This window comes from Protopterus annectens, chromosome 2.part2 (genome assembly GCF_019279795.1).
Source record: "Protopterus annectens isolate FY-2018-M chromosome 2.part2, PAN1.0, whole genome shotgun sequence".
Lineage (NCBI taxonomy): Eukaryota > Metazoa > Chordata > Ceratodontiformes > Protopteridae > Protopterus > Protopterus annectens.
This window is the reverse complement of record NC_056730.1, coordinates 252,431,745-252,449,453: the sequence shown is the minus strand read 5'-3', so window position 1 is coordinate 252,449,453 and position 17,709 is coordinate 252,431,745.

Sequence of the window (17,709 nt, the reverse complement as noted above, 5' to 3'; positions counted from 1 at the left end):
AAAATCTCAAAATGCACACACCAATGGAGAAGTCTAGCTGTGACCTGAGTGCCTTTCTGTGTGCTGTGACAGAAAAACCTCAGACCTCCTGACCTCACCTCCCCGGCGCCATCCATTTTACCCTCATTTAATGCCTCCCCCAAAAATCAGACAATAATACCAGAAAGGATCCCTCACCCATCCACAGCAGGACGATCAATCTACATCTCAATGGCCCAACGACGATGCATCGAGAGACCCCAGGTGTGCAATGCACATAAGGCAAGAGTGTTACAAAATTGTAGCATGTTACCAGCCACCTCACAAGGACCTCAGGATAAACACCTCACAAAACTGAATCAACTCAGGACATCATGGGTGACTTCAATAACAACACCTCAAGCCTAGGTGACTTCACCAAAACAGCTACTACAGCCCAAGCACTAACAAGCCCTCCAAAAACTCACCTGACACAAAAAAACTAGTGCTATAAACTCAAAGTCACCACAACCACAAGACATACTTGATCTCATCATCAACATAGACTTACAATGTCAACACACAAGGAGTGTACCTCATCTTCCCACACTGGAGCACACCAATCACAACTGAGATGTCCTCATCCCCAAATCCCCCACCTGAAAAACTAAACCAGAACCCAAAAAAGAATCTCAAAAGCGACTTCACAAATCTAAAGACCAGTGATGAAACCTTGGCCCCGAGAACTCAGAACAGTCTCGGCACTGATGGACTGCTAAGCCTTCTTACAGCACCTTTTTACAAGCTGCTGCCAAAGCTGGCAATCTAACAAATGCAGCAAAAAAACACAGATGCAACAAAGCAGGCAAGCATAAAAAAAATATGGAAAGCTAAAAGTAAGAAAAGCAACACCAAAAAAAGGAGCTATAAAAACTAAGAGCTCTCTTAAAAGTAAAGACAAGCAGAGAGTAGAAAAAAATAAAAAAAAGGTAAGACACCAAAATCAATAATCTTAAAAGAAAAGAGAGAAACCTAAATAGCTAAAGACTCAAAAAGATAAAGATAGTTCAAAATGATGTGAAGAATACTGGAAACTCAGAAGCTATAAAAGATAAAACAGAAGGAAATGATGTGTATGAGAGGACCCCAACACATTATGAATGGATACCAAAGACTGAGCCCCAGCAACATCTCCCCAAAGGAGGCTGACAGGTTCAGTCACCAAACCCCCCAAACCTCCCCAGCAGGAGAAACCTTATGGCTCAACGAAAGCAGCCAAGCAACACAGCCAGGACTACAACAACTCAATGGTAAAGCAAAAGCACCTCATCCAGGAATTGTTTAAACAGCCAGCTCTGTGTGCTCCATGAACTCAATGCTCTGAGCTTACCAGCAGCTAGATCAACTGCAACTGTGTGCCCACTTCCTGAAGCCCCATTAGGAAAGCGACCTTGGATCACTGCCCATTAGCAGCATAGCCGGTGCCTCCAACCCACCATGGAAATTTGTCTGGATTCATCATGAAAAGAAAGCACAAAGCTTTGGAGAGGTTGGACTTTTGAACCCCAATAGCTTTTTTCAAAGGCTCAAAGGCAGTTGGAGTTTGAAACAGTTGGCAGCTTTGTCAAAGGATCAAAGCCCCCAGGGATTGGTCCTTGACAAACACATCTCACCAAATGTCAAAGGGAGGGACAGTCAATACATAAGCTCAAACTGGCTTGCTACAGACTTAAATGTCACCCATAACCACAGGAAGATGGGTTGAAAACTGGCTCACAGACAGAACCCAGATCCAGCGCTGCACAAGTGGCCATGTCAGCGCTGGAGTCACAGAACCACTGTGTCACTAGTGGCTGCCTCCCCAAGCAAACACAGTTGGCATCTACTCCAAGTGGGGCTCAGGGGTTAGCAAACTCAGATATTCACAAGCCCCATCTACAGATATCAATCTGACAAAACACAGCAGAAGCAGACAACACAGCTGACACGTTTCGGCGTGCCAGAAATCTTGATCCCATACAAATAAACAAAAAGAAAGGTTACCCCTAGCTACCAAATGGGTCAAAAAAACACTGAGCACAGAAGACAAGGTTACCCTGAGGGGACCCAACTGACCTAGTCTGTCATTCGACACCCCCCAAGGCTAAAGTTAGCCCAAGACCTAAGTTTGCCAACCTCATCAGGGAAGAAGTCTAGGAAGAAGGAGTCAGTATTACCCTAGTTCATCAAGGATCAGCAGCAATTATTGAGAAATAGTTAGGTTTCCCTCAAAGACCCCAACCCATGATGATGGGCAGATCCCCCGTTGAGAATCAAATCTAGACCAAGGGACTCAATACAGAATAGAATTGTGTCTTGCCTCCCGCTCCCAAAGATACAGTGCCTATTCAGTCCCCTTCTTTAAAAAATGGAATGACTTGCCCTGGCATAAAAACCCCAAAACAGCACCAAAAGAATGACCTATGCTGCTATGACCTCGAAGATCAACTGCAGCCAGGATGAAACCCGCACCAGCAGAAGAGACCTTTAAAATGTGCTGGGATAGCACATGTCACTAAAGGACAAAGACTATGTGTGAATCAATCAAAATGAATCGACACCAGGCATAGGGCCCGCTGATCCCTCAACTGACCAAGCTATGAGAGATAAATCGGATATCGCTGATAGACCATAGAGCAACCAAAGTGCTATGATGGCAGAAAACTGCCCGGGATTTGTGGAGGATCAATACATGGGGATAGAGCAGACTACCTGCTGGAGGCCTGGATGTGAGAAATAGGGGTGGCCTACAGAGTACTCATGAACCTATGAACCTATGAACAAGTTGATATTTACTTGATAGGCATGCAGTCCAGGAGACCTTAAGAGCTTAGCTGAAATACCCAATTGCCTCAAAGGACTGTCTGGTTATTTGACTTGCTCAGAATCACACAATATGTAAATGAAGGTGGAAAGATTCAAGCCTTTCTTCGGAAGCAGCTCATCAACAAATCAGAAATGTAGCCCTCTGTGCTAACATCAGGATATTGCAGCCACTTTTAACTAAATGCAGAAAGCCTTTACAATACTTACTAGTAAAGAAGACTTTATTATAGTAATATACAGCAACAACTGCATAATAGATGCTGTAGATAAATGTATCTGCTTATCACACAAAATATTACAGACTATGTGACCTGACAAATGTCAGTTCCTTCACAGTTGTTGGAGGTTGTAAAGAATGAACTTCAAAAATATATTACTAAAATGCAATGTGTTTATTTATTTATTTATTTGTTTGTTTATTTTAGATTTGTTAACCAGGGAGTATCTGACTGAGCTGAAAAGGCCCTTTTTCAGCAGAGAAACGGGGAGAAAAGCTCCACACAGAAAAATTACAGATACATGTAAATATTTAGACATGATCAGTATACACAAAAATTACAATAAACATGTTTTACAGTGGTATGCAGCACATCAACAGTTACAGTGGAGAGAACAAACAAGAAAATATTAATTTAAAACTAAAGGTAATTAATAGATCTGTGGTGTACAGCTGAAATTTGGAACATAGGTAGAATACATACATAGTACACAGGTACAGTACATGCATTGTACATTAGCCAGTGTTTGTGAGTAAGAGTAAAAACTATTATAAAGTACTCTAGGTTTATTTTGTGTACCTTATCTATTTTCAATAGCCTGGGAGCAGTCATGGCACTGCCAACATTGCTTGAGATGTTACCGAATGAGGTTTTAAAGGAGGCTTTGAATGATGTGTTTTGTATGCTAGTGAGGAGACAGTTCCATTTTTTAGCCACTGAACTACTATATAGTGCGTCTCCAAAGCTATTGTAGCTGATGGTGACTTCTAGTAGTAGTTTGCTTGATGATCTAAGAGGCCTTTTGGCTGAGTGATGTACTAGGTTTTTGAGGGCAGGACACTTATTGGGGAGGTAATAGATAGAATGAATGAGGCAGAGCTGATTGTAGGTTAGGAGGTTGGGCAGTTCAAGCCACTGGAGCTGTCTCAAAGCAGTACAGTGATGATTTCTATATGAGCAATTTGTAGCAAAGCGGGCAATTCTGTTATAGCAGGCTTGCATTTTGATTAGTTCAGTTTTGTTGAGATTAGTCAGAATGGGAGATGCATAGACAATATTAAATAACCCAGGCAATGAATAAAGTAAAACAATTATAGGCAATATACATGCTACAGTAGCTTTTGTTCCACAATCAACAATTCATACAAAAATCAGAAATATCCTGCATGCAACACAGTGTTTTATTTCTGGGTGGGGTAATGTATGCAGTATACCTACATCTCATTTTTGATCTCTGTATGTTTTCCATGTCATAGGTTCATAGGTAAGTACTAGGCTATCTGCCCAAGGGCATTTATAAGCCTAGCCAGAATATGCTGGCTTTCGCCACCCCCTTAGATTAGTTCCCTGCGCCACTGTCCAGAAGAGCCATTAGTTTCCTGTGCCACTGTCCAGTAGAGCCACTGTAGTGATCCCCGGGGTAAATTTTCTGTTTCCCATCCACCCGTCAAGGTTTCTCTTGAAGAGTGCTAGTGAGGGGCTCTGCCTGATGTATATTGGAATCCTGTTCCAAAGCATGGGGAGTCTTTGGGACAGGAATCTATCCTTCCAGCATGTCCTATTTATCGTTGTGGTGAGGTTTATCATCAAAAATAAATATCCCCTCTGACATCACTCAGTAGAAGTTTGACATACCAGAAAGACAGACAGTGCCATATTCTTGCAACATATGCCTCCACAGTCAGAAAGCTGGATAATGGTCAAAACAGGGCTCTATGTGGGGTAATGAACCAGGCCCCCTCCAGCCATACTGATATCCCATTACTTGGCTGCCTCTCCCCAATTACCATAAACACTGTTCAAACCAGAAGTGTGCACACTATTTTCTTCTTTACTTTTACAATTATCACAGAGATTTGGATTTCATTTAAAATGTTTATATCAAATGTTATAGCAAATACAGTGACAGGCATTCTCTAACCAAAACAAAACAGTTCCACATTAAAAACAGACTTAGCATGAGAAACAGTAAACTTCCCTTGAAACTCACATTTGGTGAAAATTCATCTGGCAAATCACTATGAATCACAGCACATCTCTTGCAGTTTATTCACATAAAATATAGAGAAAGAAAAATTTACAGCTATGTGAAGGGTGCAAGAATTCAAAAAACAAATGTGTAATTAATTTACTAACAGCCTGAGACAGCCCACTAGACACAGCTGCCCTTTTTATGAGTAGCCCAGAAGTACTGTCTGGCAAAGTAAGTCAGTCAGAATCCCAAAGAAGACAAAGGCTGAAGGACTCAATCCATGTACTACAGGAAGCATCTCCTTAATAGCTCATAGTTTTACTTATCTTTACCAAGTGCTACACAAGCTGTTGCCGCCCAAAGATAGTGTATTTTACACATTCTTACCTACAAAAAAAAAAGACACGCTAAATTAAAAATGTATTCATGGTTAAAATATTAACTTTAAACACATAGACTTCATGCTGTCCAGTTTATTCACAGCTAAATTCATACCTCTCAACCTGTTAAAGCAAAAAATCTGGACAAAGTCATAAATAAAAGTGGGACAAAGTCACAAAAATAGGGACAATTTTTAAATATTGCTCTTACAAATTTAAAAAAGTTGATAGAATAGCAGGTTTTGCATTAGCATGAATTTTCTCAAGGGTATGAAATCTGAAACTCAAGTGTCTGTCATTATCTTCTAACTTCAGTTTTTAATGATTTGCCACTAATTTGCCAGAAAACCACAATTTTATGAAAAACAGGTAAAAAATATAAGGCAAAAATCTGGACATTCTGCGAAAATCTATACAGTTGAGAGGTATTCATACTGTCAACATTCAACAAAACAATGAAATCAAGGATAATACCAAAGAACATTCCTCATATTTATTGCAATTCATTTCCTTGCTTTACACTATAACTACTCTACTTCATAGTTGCTACTAGGCTTGCAGTCCAGCTGACTTTTAAGAAGTTTAGTTCAAATTTCCACTTGCCCCAGATCACTATCTGCATAAGTGATTTGCTCAAGGTAACACACACTATGCAAATAAGAGCTGAGGGAATCGAATCCTGTGCTATAAATGTACAGCTCACAATCTTAGCAAAAAGGGAGGAGAAGGTTTCAAACCTCACACTTTTGATACAGGAAATAACAAACCTAACTACTAATTCATAAGTTACAAGTGGGGTAGTGGGATACAAGAACCACATATTTATACAGACACAGCCAAAAGTGACCATCAAGTACAGATTGCTCAAAGTCATATGCAAATGAAGCTGAAAGGATTCAGACCCTGGACTTATAACTATTGGAGGCTGAGCACTGATATCACACAGAACTCAAATGACTTGCAATATTGACTAACTGCAAAACCCCAGTGACCTTTAATCTTTAGTGACTTATTAGAAAATGAAGAAGTGTGTGCGTATCTGGTCATTAGATAAGAGAATTAAGGCTTTAAGTTCTAATTGAGCTGCTTCTTGTAGGCAAGGTTGCAAGGTTTGATGCTTTCTATCCCATCAGCCTGCTGTGTTACTATAAACAAGTCACTTAACCAGACAGTGCTCCTGTGATTATAAATAGACTCTCTCTCACACACACATACACACACACACACACACACACACACACACACACACACACACACACACACACACACACACATGATTTATCTGCATAGCCGTCTTACACTTGCTTGTACACCCCCTAGGCACAGTGATTATACTCCACTAATATTCAAACAGTGCGTGTGAATCTCTATTCAAGTAGCAACAGTAGATATTCAGTGATCATAGAGAGCAATATTCAAAGGCCTCCATTCACGCAGACAGTCTCAGCCTCTGCTTCACTTATGCTCCATTCTCTCAGAACTGCAAAGTAATTAAACTCCAAACCTCCTTTCAGCAAACAACATTTTTGTGTTACTGTCTGTAGTCTTGCACTGCATTACTTCCTCATTTCCTATACTGTGCTACTGCTGTGTGTAGGGGTTGGAATAGAAGGAACCTGTGCTTGTATGCAAGATTGTCAAAAATATATATATTTTTTTATTATGCTGGTTGTGCTATAAGCAGGAATGGATTTTTTTTCCTTTTGGCTGACCTTCTGTGGCAGGATGGTGATGTGTACTATTGGGCCTAGACCTCAGTAATGTCAGCTCATTTAATTTGTCAGTCTTAGAGGCAGGTAGCTGTGTTAATCCATAGTAAGGGATACCAGGGCTTTTGGCAGCTCCAGATATGTCTGTAAAGTTTGTGCCCCCTGCAACAGTCACATACACTGCCTCTCCATGTCTGTACCCTATTCTGTCTGATGAACTATTGAACTGGGCAGCTATGATGGCATTGAAAGTTCTGTGTAGGCCAATGGTGACTACAGCATTGTGCGCAAACTTAGTACTCACTATAAACATGACTTTGTGGTGCTCAATTTCCATGGGTTCAAATAAAATACATTCACAATATACCCTTTTGTTAACATTGACCATCCATTGTATCATTCTTTTATTTTCAGTCTTTTCTCAGTGATACGTCACTATTTGGCATTTCAGCAATATGTGACGTGAGATGGTGTGCATTCAGATATATAAGGAGTTAAACAATTTTTTTGACATCAGTTTTCTCTGAACCCTATACTTTTAAACACGACTAAAAAGAGAACAGATGTATGTTAATGTATGTATGTATGCATTTGTTTACAGTTGGAATGAAGCAACGCAAGTCTAATTTTCATGTCTGTTTATAAAGGGGGTATCATTATGTTTGAAAGTTTAAATTTAAAATAAATCAGAATTGTGCAGGAAAAAAAGTAAGTGGAAAAATAGAATAGGATGGATAAGGAGTTTCCATTCAGGCAACAAATTATAAAATAATTGCACTATTACAAATTAAAACAGAGTTAATTTATATGAGTAAACCGATTTCAGAACACCTTCAAGGAATTATCACAGAACAACATCAAGGATTTATCAAAATAAGGTGAAACATCTGTGCTTGAATCTGGTTTTAATATATAATACACATAATGAAAAGATTTATCTATTAATTGAGTACTTTGCTGGATGATGCATAGCAAAGTAGTAGACTAGTAGGCTCATGTCTTTGCATTCTACTGGTTGCTTTTTATACCTTTAACAAAAGCCCAAGTGCTATAGTTTGTAAAGGTATATTGTGATGTATCTGTTAATTATATTGTGATGCTGTGATGTATCTTGTTAATTATATGTTATTTTGAAATGAAAATAATATATAAATTAGCAATATCAGCAAATAATTGTAAATTAAAAATAGATACATAAACCTAATCAAATGTTACATATGTTTGTTTTAAACTCTCCGTATACTTATTTTAAACAATTTTATCTGACTATACTTGCAAAAGTAAAATAGCATTTTGAGAATGGAAAAAAAATACACTGTTTGAGAATGCAACTACAATCGGAGGGTGCATAGAGGGATATGTCAGCGGTGAATAGCTCAACATCATTTTTATCACTGTTACACAGCAGAATATATTAGCACCTGACAAGGAAGCAAAGCATATCAAGTAACATCTTATATAAAAGATGTCTCTTAAACTAAAATGAATCATTTCTTTAATCTAGCTGACAGGAGTCAGCAACTTATGTAAAAGGCATAAAACGTCAGAAATGTGAACAGAATGCATTCAAGAAGAGGAATGAACAGTTAAGAGGGAAAGTGACAAACGTGACACAGAAAGAATAAAAGAATGATGACAGCAGCATTTAATTTTACAAGGTGTAGATGGTTAATGCAGTCAGACTGCATGATAAGCATTTGCCTCCATCCCTATGGAGCTGCTACAATAACAGTAAGAAACTAAATGTCAGAGTAGGGATTTCCAAATGGCAGGAGGAGAATAACTCAAGACATTATTTTTCCATTCATAGCTGTTATCCAATTGTTGATAATTCATTCAGTAGACAGAAGCCCTCTTCTGGATGATTCCTAAAAAAACCTCTTAAGGGAGTTTCCATAGCAGATAAGTGGAAAAGAGAAATAGGGTATATCAAAATATTCATTCAGTGAAGATCAGGTTCTCTCAATGAAAACAGTAAAAAGATGGACTGCACTTTAATGAAGTAAACTAAGTTTATTTTATGGAGTACTGCCTGGCTAGAGGAAATATAAAAAGTAAATCACAGTTTCCGTTCCATTTTTAGTAGTATATAAAAATAAACTGGAGATGTGCAGCATTTTAATAAACTTTACAGACAGCCTATTTAAAAGGGTAAGACAAAAGTATGTTATCATGCTGAGCATCCATATCTTTGTCTCTACAATGTATCAAAATGAGAATATTGAGACCACTTTTGATTTTATGCAGTAATCTACAGAGAAGGAATAATAATCTAGGTGCCTTGTGGCAGGTCCATCAATTTCCCGGAGAAAAATCGTTTCAACACCATGCTTACTGTAAATTAGTGATTTACAAACTCATTCAGCAGTATGTTATAGTGTTCAGAACTTTTGTGCAATGAAAGATGATAGGGAATCATGCATTTGTGGGAAGACTTGTAATGGATACAGGGTTATATCCTCCATAGAGCAGCACTTAAGATTTGTAACTGGTACATAGGCTGTATACACAACAGCCATCGGTCAGTGATGAGCAAACATGAATGTTCAGGAAGATGAAGTTTGCAAATTATGAATGGTCTTAGTTATAAGTTTGTACCCCCCATGCCCAAGTGGCCCAGAAGTGGTTCTCTTGTTCCCACTGACAAAGTAATCTCCCTCTTATGATAGAAACATTCTCCAGCATATGCTAGTCAGTTGTTTTCCTGATAGTTTTGTAAATAGATGCAATTGTGAGTTGTAGAATATTGCTACAATTATTATATAATATTAAGGGAATGGAACTCTGCACTGCTGACTTTTTCTTGTCATTCTTTTTCGCTAGGAACAACATGCTTCAAAGCATCCATCACTAAGATGAGATGTTAAAATCAGCATCCCATTTGCATGGGCTAGTGGTAGTTCATGTGGTATAAATGATCCAAAGCAATTATCAGAAAATAATGGCAACTTAGCTTATTTCATGGTTAGGTTACTTTTAATGAGCATGAATACCACTCCAGGGCTTCACTAAAAACAGAAATAACTCACAAACATACTAATACTAACTCAGTTCAACAAAAAAAAAAAAAAAAAAAAAAACAAAGACATACGCCTATACAAACAAATATAAAATAAAGTTTAGAAATAAGTGTACATTTCTAATTAATTAAACAACTTGCCAAATTGCTAGATTTTGTGCTGGTATATCTATGATACCAGAGATAGCATGCATTACTGCTGTTGGCTAAATTTATTTTATCAAGGCAGATCTTCAAAGAGATGCATAGATTATGTGCATGCATTGAAGGATTTGGACAAAAAGTCACAACACTTTAGGCATATAAATAAATATATGCAGTCAAGTACATACAGCATCTTTTGAAAAAAAAAAAACACTGGGTCAGAGTACTCAAAAGGAAAGACATTGTTATAGCTACATGTATAATACAGTAACAAAAATGGAAAACAGTATACCATTACAAACATACATGTGTGAAATATGTCTCTGCAGCTTACCAGTGTCTGAACCTGCCTGCATTACGCAGAATATTATTTCAGCCTGAAAAAAGTACACATCCAGATTTTAGTACTGTGGAAGCTAAAAATGGTATAACAACAGACTGAAAATTAACTACTTTATTATAAATCATAGCAGCAGATTAAATATATGGCATGTATGAAGGAAGATTCCAAGATGTCCTAGGAATGCTTAATATGCTGAATAAAAAGAGAAATATACATTATGACTGTATAAGTTGAAAAAAGTCCAAACAAATGCATAATACTAGGGTATGTGTACAAGATAGAATAGAAATTTTGGTTTGCTGGTATGACAGATAGTTCAAGTCTATGTATCCCAGGCATGTATTAGCCCAGCATTGAGAAGCATTCTACCTTCTCAAAGGATGATGCTGCAATATGAGCAAAAATACTTGACTTCAATAATTGGCTTAGGTTTTCGTGTCATTCAAAGGTAGTACAATATTTGTCAGTTTATGAGGATATGGATGGACCATGTTACTTCTCCAGATATGGCTTGCATCTATCCCCTCTAGGGCTTTCATTACTGGCAAAGACATTGTCCACCCCCAGCAGTACTTTTTTAGGTAATGTCGACCTGAAAAAATCTACCAACACAATCAAACAGGCAAAGGAAATATGAATTTGTTATGGATCACTGCAAGAACCTAAACAAGTAACTCCACTCCTACTAGCACTCCTCATTCTAGAGGATGTAGACATCTGTGTAGTAACTGAGACATGGTGTAAAATGGTAGAGGACATTCCAGCTGAGCAGGGCTATAAATGCCTTCCATGTGTTTAAACAAGCACAGGGGTGGGGGAGGAGGTGGAGATGTCATAATCTTCACCCAGCAGAGACTCGTATCAATGCTGGTTAAAGCACCATTATGCACTACAGCTTTCTCATGTCCAAATAACCATCAGAAAGATCCTATACCATATGTTACCTAGCTATACGACTCCCTCTGTAACCCAGGAAAGGCATTAGGTCTATTTACAGGAACTGGAATCACTCAGTATTAAACTCAATACCATTTTCCTTGATGATCTGAACTATCAAACTATAAAGTGGGAAACCTATACCACCACTACTGTGCAAGCACAGAAATTACAGGATTTTGTCAATGCTAATGATCTGGATACCCACTAGGAGCAGAGGTGCTGGAAGATGCTGAAGGTTGGTGTACCAGAGGTCCAAAGGGGCATGTAGTGAACTCTAAAGGGCATTTTTAACTTTTTCTTGTACTGTTAACTGTGGTAAAAGATGCGCATACATGGTATGTATTGAATGGTTGCACATATGGCCACCTGTAGTTACATTCAAATAATTCATCATAAATATATTAAAATTATAAATGAAAATAATGTCTCTCGTCACCCCATTCCAAGTGTGAATGGGACATATACTTTCACCTGAATGCATGGCCTTTGAGTACAGCATTCACAAAGTCTGCTTGTGTGCTAAAAACCTGAAAGAGTAAATTAAAGCAGGACAGAAGTTTTAACACACAATGTTAAACTCTGGCTTCTGTGTGGTATTTGGACATTACAACACTTAAACTACATAGTGGTGAACAACAATTGTAATTATTATAAGACATGGACTCTATGGCTCCAGTCTATTTCTAGCCATAGTCCAGACAACCTAGTATATACTTGATATTGTGAAAGTGGATATAGTAAAGATATGTTGACCATTTCCAAATTCAGAGTAAAAAGTATACAGTGACAGCTGTTAGCACTATAATCAGAAACAAACTAAAACCAGAGTTCATGCTTCAGCTTGCTGCATTATTTCCAGGCACATTGGGGTAATAAAAGCTGTTTTTTGAGTTTGATTAAAACAACAAACTCAGAGAGCCACAGTCACAGACTTTACTTAAATCTGCATTGTTTTTAGTCCAACTAGTCCTTCAAGTGTAGAAAATAATATTGAAGTTAAATGCAAATTTGCATGTACACATTTTGGGTTGTAAAAAAAGTACAGTTGTGTAGGTAAACTTACTATAACAGTAAATGCTCAAGTGATTCCTGCTGCAGTAGCCTAAGCTATACGTGTTATATCCTGCAAAGCTTCAGGCCACCTTCCATGCACCCAAAACATAAGACTGGTGGAGCTGGCTAAAAATACAAGTTTGGGTGCAAGACCTTCACAGCTTTCATGCCAAATGAGAGAGGGGACTGAGGCCTGAGAAGACATTGCTAGGAATAACAAAAAAAAAAAAATAAAATGCCAACACACTGGCATAAAAAACACACCAAAATAGATGGGAGATGGAGGGAGGGAGTGACTACTGCAGCAGTGATGATTCGAACATCTACTGTTACATTTAATTACACAAGTGTACCATGTTCATCATATTGAAAATTGTTTAAAGTAGCCTTAGCCATATGGGTAGAATACCTTAGCTAAACAGTATTTGGGAGGTGGAAGGAGGAGAGTCCAGGAATCCCTGGAGAATGGTCCTAGCAAAACCTAAACTTGACCTAGCGAAGAAGTCAGGCTTATAGTGCTTGTATAAGTATGTACATAAGACCAAGCTGCTGCTTTAAAAATACTTCTAGAATTCAAACCTTTCCAAAAAGCCATAAATGAAGCCAAGGAGCTAGTAGAATATGGCTTGACCCTGCCTGGGATAGTTTTATTGTGGTGGGAATAGCAAAAGGTAATAGCCAGAGATATCCATTTGGAAATAGTCTGTTTTACCACAGGTTGTCCCTTCTCCTTACCTTCACACGAAATGAACAACTGATCAGAAGTTCTGAAAGATTTTGTAATGTCAAAATAGTACCTGAACTGACTATAGACATCCAAGGTTTGACGCATCCTTTCTCCCCCCATTTTGGTTTCAGGGAACACGGGGAAATGGGTAGTTCGGCTTTAAGTAAATTTTGATACCACTTTAAGTATAAAAGAAGGATTAATTCTCAAGGAATACCTATATAGTGGAAACTGAAATGAGGTTAACCCACTAATAAGAGATTACAACTCAGATAATTTTCTTGCAGAGGTCAGAGCAAGCAGTAAAACTGTTTTCCATGTTAAGAGCCTCAAGTCAGTCAAATGAGTTGGTCCAAATGGGGCAAGTGTTAGCTTCTCTAGCACAACATTAATGTCCCAATGAGGAGCCACTGGTTTTCCTGGAGGTCTCTTATGCCTTGAAAGAGGGAGATTCATAGGCAGATATGCTAAAATGGCAAACAAATGAACTTCGATACAGGAGTAAGACAGGCAATAGGAAAGCAACTCATACAAATATTTTTAAACAAGAAAACCATCTTTTGAATGGGTTTTGGTTATGTTTTTGGCACTAACTAAACTTGTTTCCATTTGCTAATACATGATTTTCTAGTTGAAGACTTCCTTGCCCCATTAGTACCTGCTGCACATCCTCAGTAAACAGGTGTGTAAAAGGTATCAAGATGCTATCATCCACCAATCGTTGTTTGGGTTGGGATGTATAAAATGTCCATGTTTTTTTTCTTTCTTTTTTTTTTTTTTAAACATGAGACATCTTTATTAAATTATAACTTATGACATTGGGAATCATACATCTACTTATATAAACAAGTACCAATCATATTGACATTTTCAGTTACTAGCATTATACATCACTTATAATCTATCCAGTCATTGTCAGGCAAACATTACAAAGTGTATTTAATTCCTGCCTTCCCTTAAACCTCATTCCCCTTTCAAAACCTTATTCTGTATGCATTGCTCCCACCTTCCCATTTTCTATGCATTTTGCTCTTACTGTTTTCTAACAATCCAACTTCTTGTCATTTTATCTCTGTTACTGCATTCACTACTTCTAGTGCAGTTGGTTTAGACTTTGATTTTTATTTTCTAGTATTTTTTTTTCTTGGCTGACACCAAAATTCAAGTTTTAAAATGGCTAGACAATTCCGATTCTGTATCATAGCTCAAAAAATAATTTCCTTAGATACACTAATTTGCTCACTCAATATTTCTGATGGAGGAGTCTGCAGGGAATTTTTAAAGTCTGCCAATGCATTACACTTCCAAAAATATGTTCCCAATTACCTTTTTTATCTCTGTTCTTGCGTAACTAGATCCAGTCTGTAAGGAAGCTTGTAGTAATTGTCCCTGGCCAATTCCAAAAGAAGGGAGAACCACTGTTGCCTGGGCTAGAAGGGAATCACCACAGTTATCATGGGGGATTCCTACTGAATCTTCAGAGCTACCCTGCATATCCATGAAAAGGGTGGAAAAGCATACAGGCATATTCCTGTCCAAGGAAAGGAAACAGCATCTGTCTTCCAAGCCTTCTTGCATGAAGTCCTGAAGCAGAAGTTTTCCAGATTATTGAGAAGGCAAAAAGGCCTACTCGAGGAGCTCCGCAAAGATGAATCAGATCTTTGAAGACCCCCAATCTAGTTTGCATTCATGAAGGTCTGCCCTTGTCTGACTCAGTTCACCTGCCACAAAGTTTTGCTCTGATAAAATGTAGGAAGTAGAGTGAGATTCTGCTGTAATGTCATAACCCATGATTACATGGCTAGTCTGCACAGGGGGTAAGACCTGCTTCTCCTTTAACATACAACATTACAGTATTGTCCATAACAACTTGAAGTGGTCCTGGGTACAAGCGTGATTTGGAGAGTTGAGTGCCTTGATAAGGCAAGCATCTCTTTTACAATTAGGTGCTTGTATCTGTTTGTGTTGTCCCAGATACCTTGCAGTTTTATTCCCTTAACAATGATCCCCAAGTAAAGTCCAAGATGTCTGTGGTGAGTGGCTGTTTTAGTCACTGTCTTTGGTGAATGGCTGAACTTTACTTCCTTCCCTACCCCTCTTTAAACAACAGCTCAAAAGACACCTCAAAACACATTGGTTATGCCTCTGCAGCAACCCTGATTAATCCTCTACTTTTATTACTTTGATCTCTATATTCCCACTTTTTTTTACTAAAACTATGCTGCTTACTCCCTCTGTAACCAAATTAACTTACTTTGTGAATATATTTTTTTAATGTACTGTAAATTATCTCATGTATCATATTGTAAAATGACTTGTCTTATCCTGTATGACAATATCTTAGTGTAATGCTCTTCGTTGTGTTATTACTACTTACTATCTACTTCTTTGTGTCCTTTCATTTGCTTAGTTTTAATACTGTCTTTCTATAAATGCTTTGTGCTACTATTGGAGCTTTTCTCCCAGGGCCTCTGCTGAAAATGGACATATATCCATTTAGACTAGCCCGGTTAACAAATGTAAAATAAATAAATGTTTTGGAGCAGGAGGTTAGAAGGAGAGACCTGAATTCAGGGTATTTGATGTCTCTAACAAGTGATTTCTCTACTCATACATCCCAGAACTGGAATCTGAATATAATGGGTGTTGGTACTGGAACCAAAGATACCAAACCTCTGAACTGTCCAGACTTTCACAGTATGTGCAGATTTTCCCATATATTTTTAGTATGTTTCTCATAAATATTTTGTTTTCTGGAAAACCATTAGCAAATCATTGAAGAATGAAATCAGAAAATATAGACATTTGAGTTTCAGGCTTCGTACTCTTCAAGGAATCCATGTTAATGTAAAACCTGCTATTTTATCAACTTTCCAAATTTGTAAGACCAATATTTAAAATAAATGTCCTTATTCTGGAGACTTTTTCCCCATTATTTATGACTTTGTCCAGATTTCTTACTCTTAAGAGGTTCAGACATATGAAAGAGGCTTAAAATGCCATTGTATTTTTCTCATGTGGAGTCTTGCCAGAGGTATCATAAGAATCACAGATGTCATGAGACTTAGAACCTGAGGTATTCCCTCACTTGCCCATATTACTTATGTATTTATATTATTTTCACAAATGTGAAGAATAAATAAAAATTAGTGTACTGAAGGGAACTTCTTGTTTAATTGATATTTGTTCATCATTTGCTTAATATAAAATGTTGAAAACCAAAATGAACAAGGAAAACTAGTAAACCAAATGAGAGCAGTGTGGTGCACAGGTGGAAAACCAAAAAACACACTTTATTTAGCACTTTCGTCGGATGTTAACCAGTGACTTCTTCAGAATAAAATGCACTCCATACAAGGTGATTTAAATAAAAAAGCCTCCAGTCATGTGACTTCTCTAATAGAATAGTCAATTAGTAAAAACTTTTTAAAAAAACAGTTGCACTACAGTGAGGGACAGCAAATCATATATTACTAAACTCAACCTAAATGTCCACATTACAAAATCACATTGTGACAATATAAGCCAATACAAGAAAAATGCATAATATTATTAATATATATGCACACATTTAATCACTATGGAAATACCAAAAAAATATATGTTCTGAAATAAAAACTAGACATACCTCAAGAGGTACTGACAAATGCAATGTAACATATACTACCCTTTACATATGAAACTCAGCTTTTAATTTTAAATAACTTGTAATAGAGACTGTTTCATTAAGCCCGAGGAGGTAGGTGGCATTGCATCTAAGTTGCCACATTAATTCCCTATGTTTGAGATAAATCTCAACCCCTCTCCCCTTGTTACCTACTTGTTCAAGGGCGCTTTAAAATGATGGTCAGGATATTCCATAATATGTTTATATAGAGCATTTTTGACATTGTTTTTTCTTATGTCATACAGTGTTGATAAATACGTTTGTTAAAGCTATTAATACTTTTCCCTATGTAGAAATGTTGACACTGTTGACAAATAGCTATGTAAATTAAACATCTGCTAGCACTGAGTGCAATGACCACATATCCTCATCCTGCCTTTCATCTCTATGGTTGTGTTTGCTTCAAGAAGATTTTTAAAGGACATTTCCCTTTTATACACAACTAATAGCTTATCTCCTAGTTTACTTTTATAATGCTGGTCAGTGTGAAACAGTACCCAATTATGGTTAATGTTCTCTTTTATTCTCCCATAAAGTGAATTGAAAATTAGTACCACGGCATTCTGATAGGGTTTTCTTATATTAATTTCAGGAATGCCCTCCATTCCATTTCTTCCTTCATTAACTAATTTCCCAAAAATGGGAAAAAATGCTTTTCAAATCTCTTTTTAATAACTTCATGGAATATCAGTTCTGTGAACTGTATTGGATAATC